Below are 16,464 nucleotides of genomic sequence, written 5' to 3'. Positions count from 1 at the left end.
GAGGGAGTGGATCTCCCGAGAGAGCAAATTGTCTTGTTCTTTGGAAAAAGCCAAAGGTTTTGGATGACAATGTTGGATCGGAGTGGAATAGAGCTCTATACAATAACCTGAAACCGTTTGTAATACCCACGGATCTGTTGTCAACATTTGCCAATTTGTTAGGAACAATGCTGTCTGTCCTCCCACCAACAATGGACCAGAAGTGTGATCTCTTACCTGAGTTTTGAAAGCCTCTGGATCTGAAGCCACGTCTGAAAGAACGGTTCCTCTGAGGATAGAACTGTGGTTTGAACTCCTGTTGATACGAAGTGGAGCCTCTGGTCTGATTGACCGCACCCCTGTGGGTGAATCGGCCGGCAAAGCGGCTCCTGCCTTTGCCGGCTCTGCCAAAAACACACAAGTGAAATATCTTCTGCATAGATGACTGTGCCTTGTCAATTGATGTAAAGGTGGCCACATATTTACTAAGCTCCTTGATAAAGGAGTCCCCAAAAAGAAGTCCATTAGCCTCAAGTCCCATCTCCTTGGAAGCAAGGTTGCTTAACTTGGGATCAATTTTTAATAAAATACTTTTCCGTCTTTCTTGTGCCATGGAAGCATTCGTGTTACCAAGAAGGCAAATCGCCCTTTGGGCCCAATTGGAGAGAACAACCGGGTCAACTTTCCTGCCCTCCATCCTGGCTTCTTCCGCCAAATCCAAGATTCTTGAAAGAGGACCGGAAAGATCCAATAATCTGTCCTGGCAGTTGGTCCAGGCCCTGTCTACCCCTTTTTGGGGGTCCTTGCCAAACTTTGTGAAGAATATCAGCATCTTTGGGTCAATCAGTGGAGTGGCGGTTATATTGTTAGGAAGGGAAGGTCTGGGACATTCAGATTTTAACCTGTTACGCACCAGTTTATCTAGTGGTTGGCTTAACTTCTTGGAGACGTACGCTGCCACATGTTCACAGGGAGTCCACTCTGTGGAGTTAGGGTGACGGATAAGTGTAGGATCAAACATAGGTTGACCTGAGAAATCCAATAAGGAATCATTATTATTATTATTATTCTCATTTGATTTTGATGACTCTCCCAGTACGTTTAGAGAAGTTTTGCACCTCTTCTCCACAGGCCCTGACCAGATCATTATGTCTGGATCATCCTTATCCGTATCTGTATCACCCATATCATCATCTGTATCACCCAAATGAGACATTTGAATGGGGAAGGTAATATTAGAGTAAGCAATAGGTTGATTAGAGGAATTTGTTAGAGGAGAGTCCGAATTAGAGGCTACATTGTCTGCTTTTTGTTTTTTCGTCTTCTTGGAAGCAGGAGGTGAAACATCAAAGGACAAAAGTTTTTTGACTGAGGCTTCAAAGGATTTGGAAAAAATCACAAACTGAGCTTGAGACAGCTTTCTGAACGGAATCCTTGATAAAGGAATCCAAATTTTCTTTAAAATTTTGAGCCTCTTCGTCTACTGAAAATTTTTCCATTATATAAATCTATAAAATGTGTAATAACTAATTGATAATTCTGGTTAGAAAAATAATTACAGGGAAAAACCTAAAACAATATAAAAAATTGTGTCCAGTAAGTAAGGGGTTAAGAGGCCTGAAGGGCAAAACCAGGAAGTGGATGTACGTCAGGGAAAAACAGCTTGAAATCAATAGGAGGCGTGGTTCAGCACTCCTATGCTGCCAAGCATTGAAGAACGCAGCAATTACCCAAGGGGAATTCCCCAGAGTGAAGCAGAGCTGCTGCGAGGGAGCTAGCGGAAAGCGGCTTTCCTGAGCGGAGTGAAGCCGAGAAACAGCTGACACTGAAAACAGCTGACTAACTGGAGCACTGTGTCGGGAACAGCCGGTGAGAGTGTAACGGTCAAAACAAGGCCGTTACACAGCACGCGCTGAGGGCGCTCAAGATAGAATGTTGAGGAAAGCAAAAAACGAATACCGTAATAACGAAAAGAAGTTATGATAACCTTATACCCACAATAAATACAAATATAATCCAATAAATCACAGAAAAACCAACTAAAACCATGTGAAAATTATATAAGAGTAGGGATAATAAAGATAGTACTTATCTTGACTGCGAGCAGCAACAAAAGAGGTCTTGTTGCTCTCAGTCAAGACGTTTATACCTGCCTGTTATCCTGATTGGTTACTTCTTTATGGCATGTATTCTGTAGTTTTCCCAGCTAGGGTTGCTGGGAGTTGTAGTTTTTTCTTGGGTGCTATTTGAATTAAAGCAAGAGAAGATAGCATAATAGGAGCTTACATGTTTTGTAATAAAATCCCAGCCCAATCTCACATCTTTGCTGTGGGGACAGTAAGTTTGGTCTACTAGACCAAGCAGTTAGGGCCATTTCCCTGGATGGGAATGCAGCAGAGTATGAGGAACCTGAATACTTGGAAACATTCTTGGAATCCTGGGAGACCTCTGCCATGGAGACACCATCTTTCACGTCTACATATAAGACCCATTGACCCACTGCTCCTCTCTCACTATTGTGAAACCCCTGGGGAATTTAAGACAATAAGTGGAGCAACGTGTCACCAATACTACAGAGATAGCCTGCATCAAACCATTGAAAATATGAACACGGAGAGAAACAAATTAAGACATCCACTTAACTCCACCCTAGAGAAACAAGAAGGAAAATACTGAACAGATAACTCTCTCTCCTACCTATTACACTTTTGATGACTATAGAGGTTCTAGGCCTCTGGCAATCGGCTTTTTTGACTCACTGTTGGACTTATTCACTGGAATACCCATCATCTGAGTATGCATTGATCTACACTTTACAAACAAATGTAAGCTTACTGCAATATTGATCCCCTAATTTGCTGGGCTGTTTTGTTTTAATAGTGCATACAAGGGTTGAAATAAACATTTTTATCCTGAAATATCCTAAAAAATAATTATTTTGCCCCTGGCGCTACCACTGGTGCTAACATTCGTTCTACTTCCAATGGCCATACAGGTCTTAGGCCTCTGGTGACAGAATTATCAACTCACTGAAGAACTCATCTGTTGGAATATCCATTATCTAGTATATATTAATCCCCACTCCCTATGCAAATGCTAGCATGTTGCAGTATTGATAGCTCTTATGGAGGGCTGTTCAGTTTTACTAGGGCACATTTGGTTTGATATTGCATTTTACCCTGAAATATTCCAGCAAAATTCCTCCACCGCTGACATCACCACTGGTGCAACCATGTACTCCCACTACCCAACCACCCACCTCATCAATCACATTGATCGAGGTGAACTGAATGTTCCTAACCCACCCACTGTCGACAGTCTTAAAGGAGGGACCGCCGCTTCCACTGCACCACTCCTTTATCAGTGGAACTCATTCCCCAACTTCTGATACCAACTATACCCATAGCCTTGTGGGAACCCCCTCCACAGTGCTAGAGTACTGCTCCTGGACAACAGAAACAAGCACAGGGTTGTTTGGTTAGTCTTTCTTCTATTTTTTTCTCCACTCTTCTCACGGAAAGTCCGATCCTAGCGACTCACAGAACCCATTACGATGATCCCCATCCCACAGGTGACATTTTTTTCTCTAAAGCACATGAACCTTCAGTCCTGTATCTTCAGCTCACTACCCTTCATACCAACATATAGCAGATGCCAGGTCCAAAAGAATACACTGGACAAACTCAGAATAGAAATGACCCCGTACCTCTGCTAAACTGATAACTATTACCTTACTTAGGTGTCAATTGGCTCTCCCATTTCATTCAACAAAAGAAAAATATTAAACTTCATGCAGTCAAATGGTACTTATATTGCTCTAATTCCAATGGACAGGACAATGATCATTGGCAGCCTATATGCCCAAATATAAAAAAAACTGACCTTCTTTGTAGTCTTCTCTAGATTGCTGTATAAATTTGGATCTATCAAATATGAAGTAAGTCCCAAGGCTTGGTATGAAGAAATATACGGGACCCTCATCAACTCACTATACTCCAAACCTGCGAGTGTGAAACAGGACTCCAATGGTAGAATGCCTTAGGCGAAGATTACACATGAAGCAGCGTGGTCTGACCTGATGTTTCAACGTGATAGGGCAATGAGAGAGGCCTGACTGTAAATCTATCAGCAATCTCTTAAATGGGGTTGCCTGAGAGTAAAGAAAAGCAGACATGCTTGCCCAAATTGCAAATTAATGTCTAATCACCCATAACACTGTAAGGACTCTGGGCTCCATGGCCATCGCCGGACCTCACATTACATCCTACCATACAATTCTAAGTGCTTGATGTGCAGGGAAGATTTTTTTTACCTCATTTGGAATTATACCTTTGGACCTCTAAAAGTGACCACTGCCTGCCAAAACCCTAAGCCCGCTAGGAGTTATGTGTAGGGTAATGGCAGTGAGAGAGGGACAGGCACCCCTACCGTGCCACTTTGTCTGCTGCCTTCTGGAACTCCGAGCCTGGCAAGCAGCATATATGGGGTAAGTAGGAACAGGGGATGAGCACCGAGCTGGTGGAGACCCAATCACAGCAAGCATTGAATTTTAGGTGGTGCGAGCAAGGCGGGGAATGCCTACAGCCCCAAAACTGCCTGCTGCCGTAAGGAACCTGGAGCCAAGCAGGCACTGCATGTGGGATGTGTAGGATTGTGGCAGGAGGACTACAAATTTCCTCTCAATACTGACAGGGCATGCTCCCTTTTAGGACCCTTAGTTCTGTAGGCCCCACATGTGGGGTGGGTGAAAGTGGAAAGGCGAGGACTAACAGGTATGTCTGCACCCTAAAGGCAGCCCTCTGTATTCTGGCACCCCAAAGCCTTTCATGCATGACATGTGGCATTATGGGCGAGTGGCCACGGCACCTAAAAGCGATAGCCGACTGCTTGTAGACTTTACGTGAAAAGATGTAGGGGAGCAGGTAGGTACTCCAGGGTGAGGAAGAATAGGATGGTCCGCATGGGATACAGGAGTTAATCTGGGGTAACAGAAGTCTGTAGCTGTCCTCTTCAGCCATGACTCATGCCTAGTGTACCAGGCGACCACAGCATGCTAGGAGGGCAGGTGTGGGGGGTGGTGGATACAAAGGAGAGGGTGAAATCAATTTTCAACAACTACCTTCGGCTGACTGACAACTTCTGCTCTGTTCCTCAAAGGGTCCTGTCTCCTCTTAATTGTTTAGGTAGATCAGGACCTACCAGACCTGAGCCTCTACAAAGCAAACATGCATTTGCAATGCAATGGGTCTCCCGTTTGCTGTTAGAGCGATTAGCGTTGTAAATTCCTAACTGGACTTTTCTTGCCACTTAAATTGAAAATGAAAAGTAAAACAGTTAACATAAGCAAGTCAATTCAAAGTGCCACGGCCGCCGTGAGCACGAAGGAGAGACACAAAAAGAAAAATCAGTTTGCTCGCAGTCAACCATACTGGCAATCGCGCAATTATCCATATAACAGGAGCAGTCTTCAAGGCCATAACAAAACTGGCCATGGAGGAACAAAGTAAAGCATTTACCAATGATAACAAATGATCTTTGAAAGGCAAGCCCAGAAAGAGTGATAGTGATGGGCGTGGTTAAAAGCCCACAGTACCTACAATAGGTCAAAGCGCTTGCACGCTGGACCTAATAAAAACGAACATTGAACCAAGACCCTTTGGCCCTTCCATTTTACACTGAATAAAAGACAATGTACCCGCCCACCTGTCACACGTCGAAGCTACTACGCAAAACGCACCTGAAGGCTTATTTGTGAAACTGGCAAGAGTGAAATGGTACCGGGGGGGACTGAATAACTTACACAGAAAGGGTAAAAATAACAAGCAATCAAGGTGAATCTACTAAATATACCCAGTCAAACGTTGTATGGTTTACGGCACAAGATATTGGTCCAAAATGTTTGAATACATACTTTGCATCCAACTTATTTCAATTATTCTTTGTCAAAACTATGGATGAATCTGTCACACATGAGATTCTACTTCGTATGTATGAGTTACAAGGATCATGCCTACTTAGGTCCTCGCATTTTTCAACCCACAAAGAGCTCCTTAAATGCATCACGCAGATGCTTACATACATTCCCAGATCTGGTCCAATGCAAGATGAATTAAATATGGTTAGATCCAGCCAGCGTAGATCTAACACGCTTCAATCTGATTTGAATCGGCCTCACAAAATGTTGACAACTGTAGCGCAATATTGAAAGTTCCCACAAGGGGGCACGCACGTACCACATGTGAAACATTTGGTTTGTTTTGGGGAAAATTACGTAACGATGCAGCCAGGCTAGGCTTTGAACCGGCCACGGCAAATGTGCATTTGTGGTTCTCTCGCACAGGCACGTACAGTTCGGGTGCTTTCCGGTGAACCTGCCCACGATGCATAGCAAGGATGACGGAAAATAAAGGGAAATAAATGAATCAGACATGTACAATTTAACAAGTAAGTCTCTCCCTCCACATGGGATGAAAAAGGCCGAGTCTCTAAAAGAGGCGTGGCCAAAAAAAGCGTTATAACCAAGCGGTATAATTGTGTGAACTGGCGACCCACAGCAGGTGCAACACCGATGCTGTGATTGCAATTGCACACAGGCTCGCGCGCTCGTGTTCAAAACGTTTTTGAAGGTGTCTGTATAGAGCATACTTATAGGCAGCGTATGGGCTGCCCCAAATGGCTTGTACAAGGTAACAGCTACATGTCAATGTGTGGAAAGCCAAAGAATCAACACACAACTACAGTAATATGCAAATTACCCGTAACTTTCATTTGTTCCAGTTTCCTAACTAAATATCCGTGTTTCATCTGGATATCAACAACGTACTGTTTTAAAACTACAATCCTGCATAGGATTTTCTCTTTGGACTTTCTCTTCAGACTTTAGCAGCGGGGCATCGAAGTCGTTTTTGCCCAATTTTGGGATGCAATTTTGTTTTCACCAGCACAATTTCCCAAAAAATTATGTTTTAATGCTACAGGGACCACAAAAACCACATCCATCCTTGAACGTTTTTGTGTAAGAGACAGTGTAAGTGGGAACGTGTTTGTGAGAAACAGGAGCTTAGAAAAAGAACGATGGGAGCAAGAGACGTTTCAGAATGTGATAGAGTAAGTAAGGGGTTTCTGAGGAAAACAGATTTGAAAGAGGCAACTGTATTTGTGCGTGCCTGTGAGAGGAGCATTTAATTGAGAGGACAGTGACAGACAATGGGATGGTAAAAGGAGAATGTGAGACAGAAAAAAGGGCCTTTGAAAGAAGGGTGTGAGAAGGAGGTGAAATTAGGAGATACGTGAAGTGAAAATGTGAGAAAAAAGTGTATGCTACAAAACAATGAGCTGTCAGGAAGAATTGTGTGTGTTGTGAGATTGAGGGAAGTGAAAATCGAGAGAAGGGTATCAGAGGATGCCCAAAAATGGGTGTGCGAACAGAGTGTGAGAGAGGGCGGTAGAGAAAAGGAAGTGGATGGTTGAGAAAGCAGGAGGTTCATGTATTTAAGAAAAGGGGATTAAAAGGAGAGCTCAAGAGAGAAGCTGTGGGAAGAGGACAGAGTGAGATACATGAGAGCATGGGCAATATTTGGGGAAGAGACTACTTAGGTGTATGTCTCGGCATGATGCAGCCTAATGCACCATGTCCAGACATGCAAGGTGGTGCAGCCTTGCCAAGACATTTTTAATAGTTGTACCACTACCAGTTAAACACCCGAACACAGCAACCAGCAATTGAAAGGTGACAGATGAAACTTTTCAAATGATCTGCCACTCATCATAATTGTGAGTAGCTCGTTTTGTTTAATAACTGTTCATCAGATTGATCTAAAAAAATATATATATATATGTAAAATGTTCAAGTTATACAGCGGATGGTGCGTTATGTGGCAAATCAGGAAAATCTAGAATTATGTAGAAATGCTACAGCCGCAGAAACACCCGATTCCAGTAGCACTGACGATATGTCATAGTGCCAAGTTAAAAATTTCTGAAATGCAAAATAATACATTTGTATTCGTTTTTATTAGTTTTATTATAAAATAATGTTAGCCCATTCGCAGGGGATGCTTGCATTGGCATTTGAAAGGTTCTAGTTGCCCTCTCCTGTTAACCCTTTTTTCTCTAAAAGAAAAGAAAGTCAGGAATTTCTTTTTATTTTAGGTAGTAGGCCTCTAGCTCAGCCGGCACCCGGGGAAACCTACCAAATCTGGGCATTTTTGAAAACTAGACACATAGGGGAATCCAAGATGGAGTGACTTGTGGGGCTCCCACCAGGTTTTGTTACCCAGAATCCTTTGCAAACCTCAAAATGTGGCTAAAAAAACACTTTCTCCTCACATTTCAGTGACAGAAAGTTCTGGAATCTGAGAGGAGCCACAAATTTCCTTCCACCCAGCGTTCCACCAAGTCTCCCGATAAAAATGATACCTCCCTTGTGTGGGTAGGCCTAGTGCCCGCAACAGGAAATGCCCCAAAACACAATGTGGACACATCACATTTTCCCAAAGAAAAAAGAGGTGTTTTTTGCAAAGTGTCTACCTGTGGATTTTAGCCTCTAACCCAGCCGGCACCTAGGGAAAGCTACCGAACCTACGCATTTTTGAAAACTAGACACCTAGGGGAATCCAAGATGGGTTGTCTTGTGGGGCTCTCACCAGGTTCTGCTACCCAGAATCCTTTGCAAACCTCATAATGTGGCTAAAAAAACACTTTCTCCTCACATTTTGGTGACAGAAAGTTCTGGAATCTGAGAGGAGCCACAGATTTCCTTCCACCAAGCGTTCCCCCAAGTCTCCCGATAAAAATGGTACCTCACATGTATGGGTAGACCTAGTGCCCGCGACAGGAAATGCCCCAAAACGCTATCTAGACACATCAAAATTATCAAATACAAAACTATCTGTTTGGGAGGGGGTGATACCTGCGTTTTTGGTCCTGGGCTCAGCAGCCAGCTAGGGAAACCTACCAAACCCAGACATTTCTGTGAACTAGACACCCGAGGAAGTCCACGGAGGTGTGACTTGCGTGGATCCCCCAATGATTTCTTACCCAGAATCCTCAGCAAACCTCAAATTTAGCAAAAAAAATCACTTTTTTCCCACATTTCTGTGTGGGATCACCGCACCGGGACAAATTTCCTACCACCCAACATTCCCCTCAGTCTCCCAGTAAAAATGATACCTCACTTGTATAGTTGGGCAAAGTGCCTGTGACAGGGAAGAGCCAGAAACAAAAATGTGGGCAAAATGTGTGATTTACAGCAAAGTTGGAGGTTTGCAGGGCATTGTGGGTAAGAAAATGGTGTGGGTGCATGTGAAGCACACCACCCTGGAATCAACCAGATGTTTAGTTTTCAGATGTGTCTGGGTCTTGTGGATTTTACTACATGGCAGCGTCCCAAAGTCATAAAAGTGCAGCCCTCACCATTCCAAGTGGGACGATTTTGAGAGTTACCAAGCTCTCATGGCCCAAATGTAAAACCAAAAACCAAAATAATCAAATATCTTCTTGTTTGCCGTGGGATAAGATGTTTTAGTGTGCGGGGAGAGTTGTAAGACTGACCCCCTTCAGTTGGGGTGGGGGCATACCCAGGCCCATACTGGTTGGTAGCCACCACCCCACTTTTTTTTAATTTTTTTTTATTCCATGCCATCTAGTAGACTTTCTGCCCCCCCCGGGTGTGGACCGGGCGTAATTGCTCCATATGCCCATTGGTGGGCAGAACAACTTTGGCCCCATTTATTTGGGGTAGGGGTATGGCCATACCCCCACCCTCCTATTTTGAAAAAAAAATCTTATCAGGTCTCTGGTGGGCTTTCTGCCCCCCCTTGGGGGCAGATGGGCCTTCCAAAAATAGTCTGATCTGCCCCCAGGGGGGCAGATATGACCAACAGTAATGTGCCCCAATGGGAAGCGACCCTTGCCCAAGGGGCAGCCCCCCCCCAAAGAAAACACACACATACACACACACACTCATCCCTGGTGTCTAGTGATTTCTGCCCCCATTGGGGGCAGATTGGCCTAACAAAAATAGGCTGATCAGCCCCCAAGGGGGGCAGAAATGGCCTAAATACAATTTTCCCCACAGGGGAGCGACCCTTGCCCAAGGGGCCACTCCTCTTATGCGTAAGGATAATTAAAAAAAACCTCCCTGGTCTATAGTGGTTTCTGCCCCTCCGGGGGCAGATCTGCCTAATTATATTAGACCGATCTGCCCCCGGGGGGCAGAAATGGCATAAAAACAATTTGGCCTCCCAGGGAGCAACCCTTGCCGAAGGGGTCGCTCCCTACACATTAAAGAAAAAAAATCCCTGGTTTCTAGGGATTTTATGCTCCGGGTGGAGGGGTGGGGGTGGGGGCAGAAATGGTCTAAAAATTATTTGCCCTCCAGGGGAGCGGCCCTTGCCCAAGGGGCTGCTCCCCTTATACGTAAGTATAAGATTTAAAAAAACTGCCTGGTGTCCAGTGGTTTCTGCCTCCGGGGGGGCAGAAAAAGCCTAGAAACAATTTGGCCCCCAGGGAGCGACCCCAAGGGTCGCTCACTAAACATAAAAAACAAAAAAAATAAAAAAGATCCCTGGTGTCTAGGGGTTTTCTGCCCCCCCCCCATCGGCCTAATTATGTCCATTAAAAAAAAAAAATCCCTAGTGACTAATGGGCATTTCTGCTGCCCGATCGCAAGCAGAAATGCTTGCAGAGACATGAAAAGAAAGGCCTTTCCTTTCCTGTCTCTGCTGGCTCCCTCTCCCGAGCGGAAGAGAAATGCTGAGCATGTCACTGGGGGGGTCGGGGGTGGAAGGGTGAAGCGATTCCCTTTCCAACCCTGACCTGGGGTAAGTGGGAGGGCGGCCCTCAGGGGGAGCGCTTGCGCTTCTCTTGAGGGCTGGAAAATGGACGTAATGGTTACATCCATGGCGCCTCACAGGCACAGCCATGGACGTAACCATTACGTCCTTGGCGAGCAAGGGGTTAAACAGATTTAAAAAGTTTATTTACATTCACTTCCATTGAAATCAACGGAAGAAATTGTCCGTTTTTTGTTTTTACTATTTTCCGTGCTGTACGTTGCTCTGCTTCTGTTTCCATAGTTGGTGGAGGGGCTGTTCGTGTTTGGCAGGGAAATGGAGCTCCGATAAGGTAAGCAACTTTAAAAAAAAAATTGTGACTATGTAGTGGATATGTTTACTGCAAAGAAAGGAGGGGGGGGGAGTTAAACAATGTTTTATCGTTTTTCTGCGCTTTTTTTTTTTAATCCCATTTTTGTCCCTATGCGCTTTGCGGTTTATAGCACTACACGGGAGGGGCTCGTCGTCGTAAAAACTAAAATCGATATGTTAAAATATTATGTTATTTGTTTATTAATGAGAAATATTTATATTTTCAGATGGAGTTTTTTTTTAATTTATGGATATGGAAAATACCTTTTTGCACATTCTTTTCTTCATATGAAGTGTTACGACGTATCTTTTCTAAAATGTAACAGCTAATCATTTATTCTAACTTCTTTTGCTACTCTTAGCAGAGTATATCACTGGAAAAAAATCTAGAAAGCATTTTTTTTTCTTCTCATGTACTGTTATACTTTTGTTGTGCAGAATGTTTATTTTAATTTAAATTTTTCAGCTGAGGGTCCATTATGAGTCATGTTGCTAAAAATCCATGCCTAGAAGCATGAAGACATCTTCAGGTAGGATTTGTTTTTTAAATTATTTAAAAAAATATTTAGATAGAATTGCCAATTGTAAATGTGGTTTTGATTTAAAACGGGCAAGTAATTTTCTATGTCAATAGAGAAAGTTAGTAATATAATATGTTTTCTAGGTACTCTGAAGTGCCCATTAGTGGAAAATGTTGTAGTTTGCCAATAGTTTTCACTCATTTTTTTTTTTTTTTTTTTAAACATGTGGGTTCAGAGCACCAGGAAACTACTGTGCCATTTTAATTTCTTGGAAACTTTGTTCTTTTTCAAAATTTCCCAAAAATTATAGAAGTTAGGATGGCTTTTACGTACAGATTTATTAAAAGTTATTTGATCCCTCAACAGCATTATTTGTTTTTGTTCCCCCTTCTAAACAAGTGGAGTAGCAGTTCCACCACTCTTTAGAAAACCTTGACCTCCTCCTACAACCCGACCTGCTTAGATTCCTAATCAAGGTTTCCTCAAAGTAATTTAAAATAGGTGCCAATCTTTCTTCATTTTCTAAAAAATAATTAGATTATATAATTGATGTGTAGAAGTAATCTACATGTTCAAGGGGGACAAAGCACTAAGGGCCAGATGTATGATGATTTCCAATAGCGATTACCAAATTGCGATTTTTTGCAAATAGCAATTAAGTAATCACAATTGGAATGTATGAAACTCCAGGAGTTTCATATAGCGATTTGAAAGGGCTCGCAAATGGACCTACCTCATTAATATTCATGAGGTAGGTCGCAATTTGCGACCACTGCGAATTCCTACAATCAAAGGGATGATGGCCTGCTGGGCTCAGCAGACCACCATGTCTGTGATTGCTTTTAAATAAAGCAATCTTTTCTTTTTTTTTCATTTTTAAAAATGCAGCCCGTTTTCCTTAAAGGGAAACAGGATGCGTTTAAAAAAGAAAAATTAAAAGATTTCTTTTAATTTTTTTAAGAGTAGGTACTCTTACATTTTTTTCACACATGCATTCAAAAAGGGGAAGGAGTACCCTGGGGGCCCCTTCCCCTTTGCAAATGGGTTAACATCAGTTTGAAATTTGTGTTAACTGCAATTGTTTTGAGGCCGCATTCACAGTCACAAAACAATCACATATACCTCTGCGATTCAGGATTAGGAAGAGACGCCCATGAAATGCCCCTTCCTAATACCGAACCGGTATGTAGTCGCAAATCCAATTTGCTATTTGGTACCGAATCCCAAATTGGACTTGATACATACCAAAATGCAAGTTTTGCGATCGCAAACTGGATCACAGAGATGTTTGATACATCTGGCCTAAGTTTTTTCTAATTCATATTGAAGTTTACTATCTGACACATAATCCTCCGCTAAGGTTGTTTTCTGAATTTTTCTCCAATATACCTGAGAAAAGTGAAAAAAACAACCTTGAATTTGGGTTTCCGGATACGGCTTCGTAATGGTGTTTATCATTTGTATTTCAAAATCAATTATGACTTTCCGAGGACTTTTATTGTTAGTTTTAGATTTTATAGTTCACAAAAAGTCAGTATATGTACAGGATTGTCTGTCAGGTAACAAACCATATGCTAACGGTACAGTGGTATTATTAATATTTCCATGAATGGTATAAAGTTGAATGAATGGATGGGGTGTAGATTTAAAGGTCCCATCCATCATCTAAATATCCGTGTTTTCAAGGGTGGCCAAATTATGTATGGAGGAGAATATCAGTATACGTTTTAGAGGGTCTTGATTATCATACAGAAGAAAAGGTTTGTTAGTATATGCAATAGTAAGTTTGGGAGGAATGTTAATATCAGAGAAAGTTTTTGGTGTTATCGCATGAGGATTACTTGCCTGTTTTGTACGTTGTCTTATGCTCCTTAGGTTAGGGATTGAAGGTATTTTAGTTGCAACCTGCATAGGGATATTTTGTGCAATTTCCCACAGAACTGAACCGTAGGGTTCATTGGGGGTGGATGCCAAATACTTTATTTGTTCTAAATTTTCTCTAACCTCTGTATCCATTGCAGAGGCAAAGTGGTTGTGCTCTGTTGAACTCTCTAACATGTCACCCAGAGTAACCGTCTGCCTTTGCAATGAGTAGAATAGTATTTGACACACCTCCAATGACTCCTGGGCTCAGTCAACCTTTCTTTGCAGTAAATATATCCACCATACTTCAAAAGATTCTACTGCATTTCCATCTTATATAATTTGCACAACTGCAGTCACTTGTATTTGCAGCTGTGTAGAAGTAAAAAGAAATATAAAAAAGGATATTACAATTTAAAAAACATTTTTTCTCTTTTCCTTCTGCTTTCCTTCACTGCTGTTTGTGAAAAAAATAATTACATGATTTCTTTTTCCATTTGTCTTGTTACTTTATTTTGCACTGTTTACATTCATTGTATAAATAATGCATTTCAAGATTCTGATTATATTGTTATTTATACCAGTTAGGTTTTTATAATATCTTAATTCACTATGGGACCAATTATAAGTTTGATAGACAGGAAAACACATTCATTAAACTGCAGACATGGTGGCCACCGTCTTTGTGATGACCACCTGGCAGACCTATAAGATGTTTCATGTTAGGCTGGCAGGCGGAAACTTTGCTTTCTGCCCACTGGACTAGTGGGAAACAGGTGTCAGCATTGTCTCTAACATATAATTGAGCCAGTGACAGTGTTATCACCTGCAGGGTGTATCACTACCTCCACTATGTTCATTGTCTACACAATTGACAGTGAATATTGCAATGGTGCTGGGCAGCCTGACCATTGCACTGCCCATGTCTAGTGCTTGGGCAGTTCAGAGATCACCCAGTGGTCCCCTGTACCTGTTCTCCACCTGCTTTCTCGTAGCAGTGAAACTGTCAAGAAAAGGCTCGCTGTGAACAAGGTCATAATCAGTTGGTTTGCGCTGTATGCAAAGCTGTCCTAGTAGATTATGATCTCCTCCACCATCAGTCTGTTGGGCTTACCAGTCCCAGCGGAGATGCCGAAACCCTGGCGGTTTGGCCACCATGGTCTTTATGTGAATGTCAGACCTTAAAAGCAGCAGCAGCAGTCCTGTCCACTACTGCTGAGCAAGTGGTCTTAATACTAACAGCCTTGTAATTGGTCATTTTCTGTTTGACTGAAAAAGGCAGGTTGTCCTTATTCATTTAAAAAAATATATCTTTAACAGTTTGTTTTTCTTCACCTGTAAGGTAAATGTTTAGAAGGAATTTTAATGAAATAATTTTTTTTACCTGCAGGTTCCATACTAGATATTTTTTAATTTATTGCAGTTTGATATCATTGTTTTTATTTTTGTTTTCTTTAGTCCTACAGCACAAGAAAAGAAAAAGTTTAAAATAAGTATGTGACACATATGGTACTAACCAGTAAAAATGTCCTTTTTGTTACTTCTTAATCTTCTACACAATATCATACATTTGTGTAGCTCCCTTAAAATGAAACATATTTTACTTTGATTGCATAGTTAACTTGTTGGTGAAAAATCTGTTTTTTTTCACATAAATATGGTTTTCTGAGTATTTACCTGTTTTAGCTTTCTTACTTTTCTTTCAAGTTACAGGTGTTTTTCTTCTGTATTTTCAGGTTTACTCAGCTTATCAACTTCTGGATAATGAAGGTAACTCAGTTACCTATAGAAGAGTATTTTGTAAAAAAAAAAATTGGGTACAAGTTTCCGGTTATTATTATACAGCACATTATCTATGTTATCTTTATCTATAGCCATTGGTAGAGGTAAGTACTTATTCCGTTAAGATTAGTAATTTTTTACCCATCATTGTCCAGCACCTTCCCTGAGGTAAATACATTATGGTGACGGATTAGTGGCTTTGCCCCCTATTCACTGTTAAGCACCTGCCCTGAAGGAAGTACCCGGTGGAGTTTGAATAGTAACTTTGCCCTCTACTCACTGTCCAGCACCTACCCTGAGGTAAGTACCCAGAAGAGTTGGCATAGTAACTTTGCCCCCTACCAACTGTCCAGCACCTGCCCTGAGGTAAGTACCCGGTGTCGTTGGAATAGTAACTTTGCCCCCCCTCCCAGTCTCTGTCCAGCACCTGCCCTGAGGTAAGTACCCAGTGGAGTTGGAATAGTAACTTTGACCCCCTCCCAGTCTCTGTCCAGCACCTGCCCTGAGGTAAGTACCGGATGGAGTTCGAATAGTAACTTTTCCCCCTACTGACTGTCCAGCACCTGCCCTGAGGTAAGTACCCGGCAGAGTTGGAATAGTAACTTTGCCCCCCAATCACTGTCCAGCACCTGCCCTGAGGTAAGTACCCAGCAGAGTTGGAATAGTAACTTTGCCCCCCCCCAACTCACTGTCCAGCACCTGCCCTGAGGCCCCCCTACATACTGTCCAGCACCTGCCCTGAGGTATGTACCTGGCGGAGTTAGAATAATAACATTCCCCCTACTCTCTGTCCAGCACCTGCCCGAGCCAAATACCCTTCAGATTTGGAATAGTAATTTTGACCCCAATTCACTATCCAGCACCTGCCCTGAGGCAAGTATCTGGCAGAATTGTAATACTAACTCTAACCCCCCCCCCCTCCACCCCACCAGTCACTGGCCAGCACCTGCTATGAGCTAAGTAACCTATAAAGTTTTTATAGTAATTTTACCCCACGTCACTGTCCTAGAACTTCACTAAGGTAAGTACACATTAGACTAGGTATAATATCTTTAAATTAGTTACTATGCTTCACCTTACGTAATATAACTACTACATGAAGTTACAATTGTAATTTTTTGTGTTAGTTCACTAACATTACTTTCTGAATGTTTATTCATTTCTTTTTTCTG

At 42.3% G+C, this 16,464-nt stretch overlaps 1 long non-coding RNA gene across 1 annotated transcript in view; it reads left to right on the top strand.

Annotated features, from left to right (window-relative positions):
* The first annotated feature begins 6,279 nt into the window (after positions 1-6,279).
* Positions 6,280-16,464, top strand: part of LOC138294225 (uncharacterized) — a 172,767-nt gene continuing 162,582 nt past the window's right edge. The window contains exons 1-2 of the long non-coding RNA XR_011203282.1: positions 6,280-6,423; positions 11,593-11,656. This is a non-coding gene — a long non-coding RNA (uncharacterized lncRNA). The remainder of the gene's footprint in view (positions 6,424-11,592; positions 11,657-16,464) is intronic.

The sequence above is a fragment of the Pleurodeles waltl genome, chromosome 4_2 (genome assembly GCF_031143425.1).
Source record: "Pleurodeles waltl isolate 20211129_DDA chromosome 4_2, aPleWal1.hap1.20221129, whole genome shotgun sequence".
Lineage (NCBI taxonomy): Eukaryota > Metazoa > Chordata > Amphibia > Caudata > Salamandridae > Pleurodeles > Pleurodeles waltl.
This window is presented reverse-complemented; position numbering and strand designations above follow the sequence as displayed.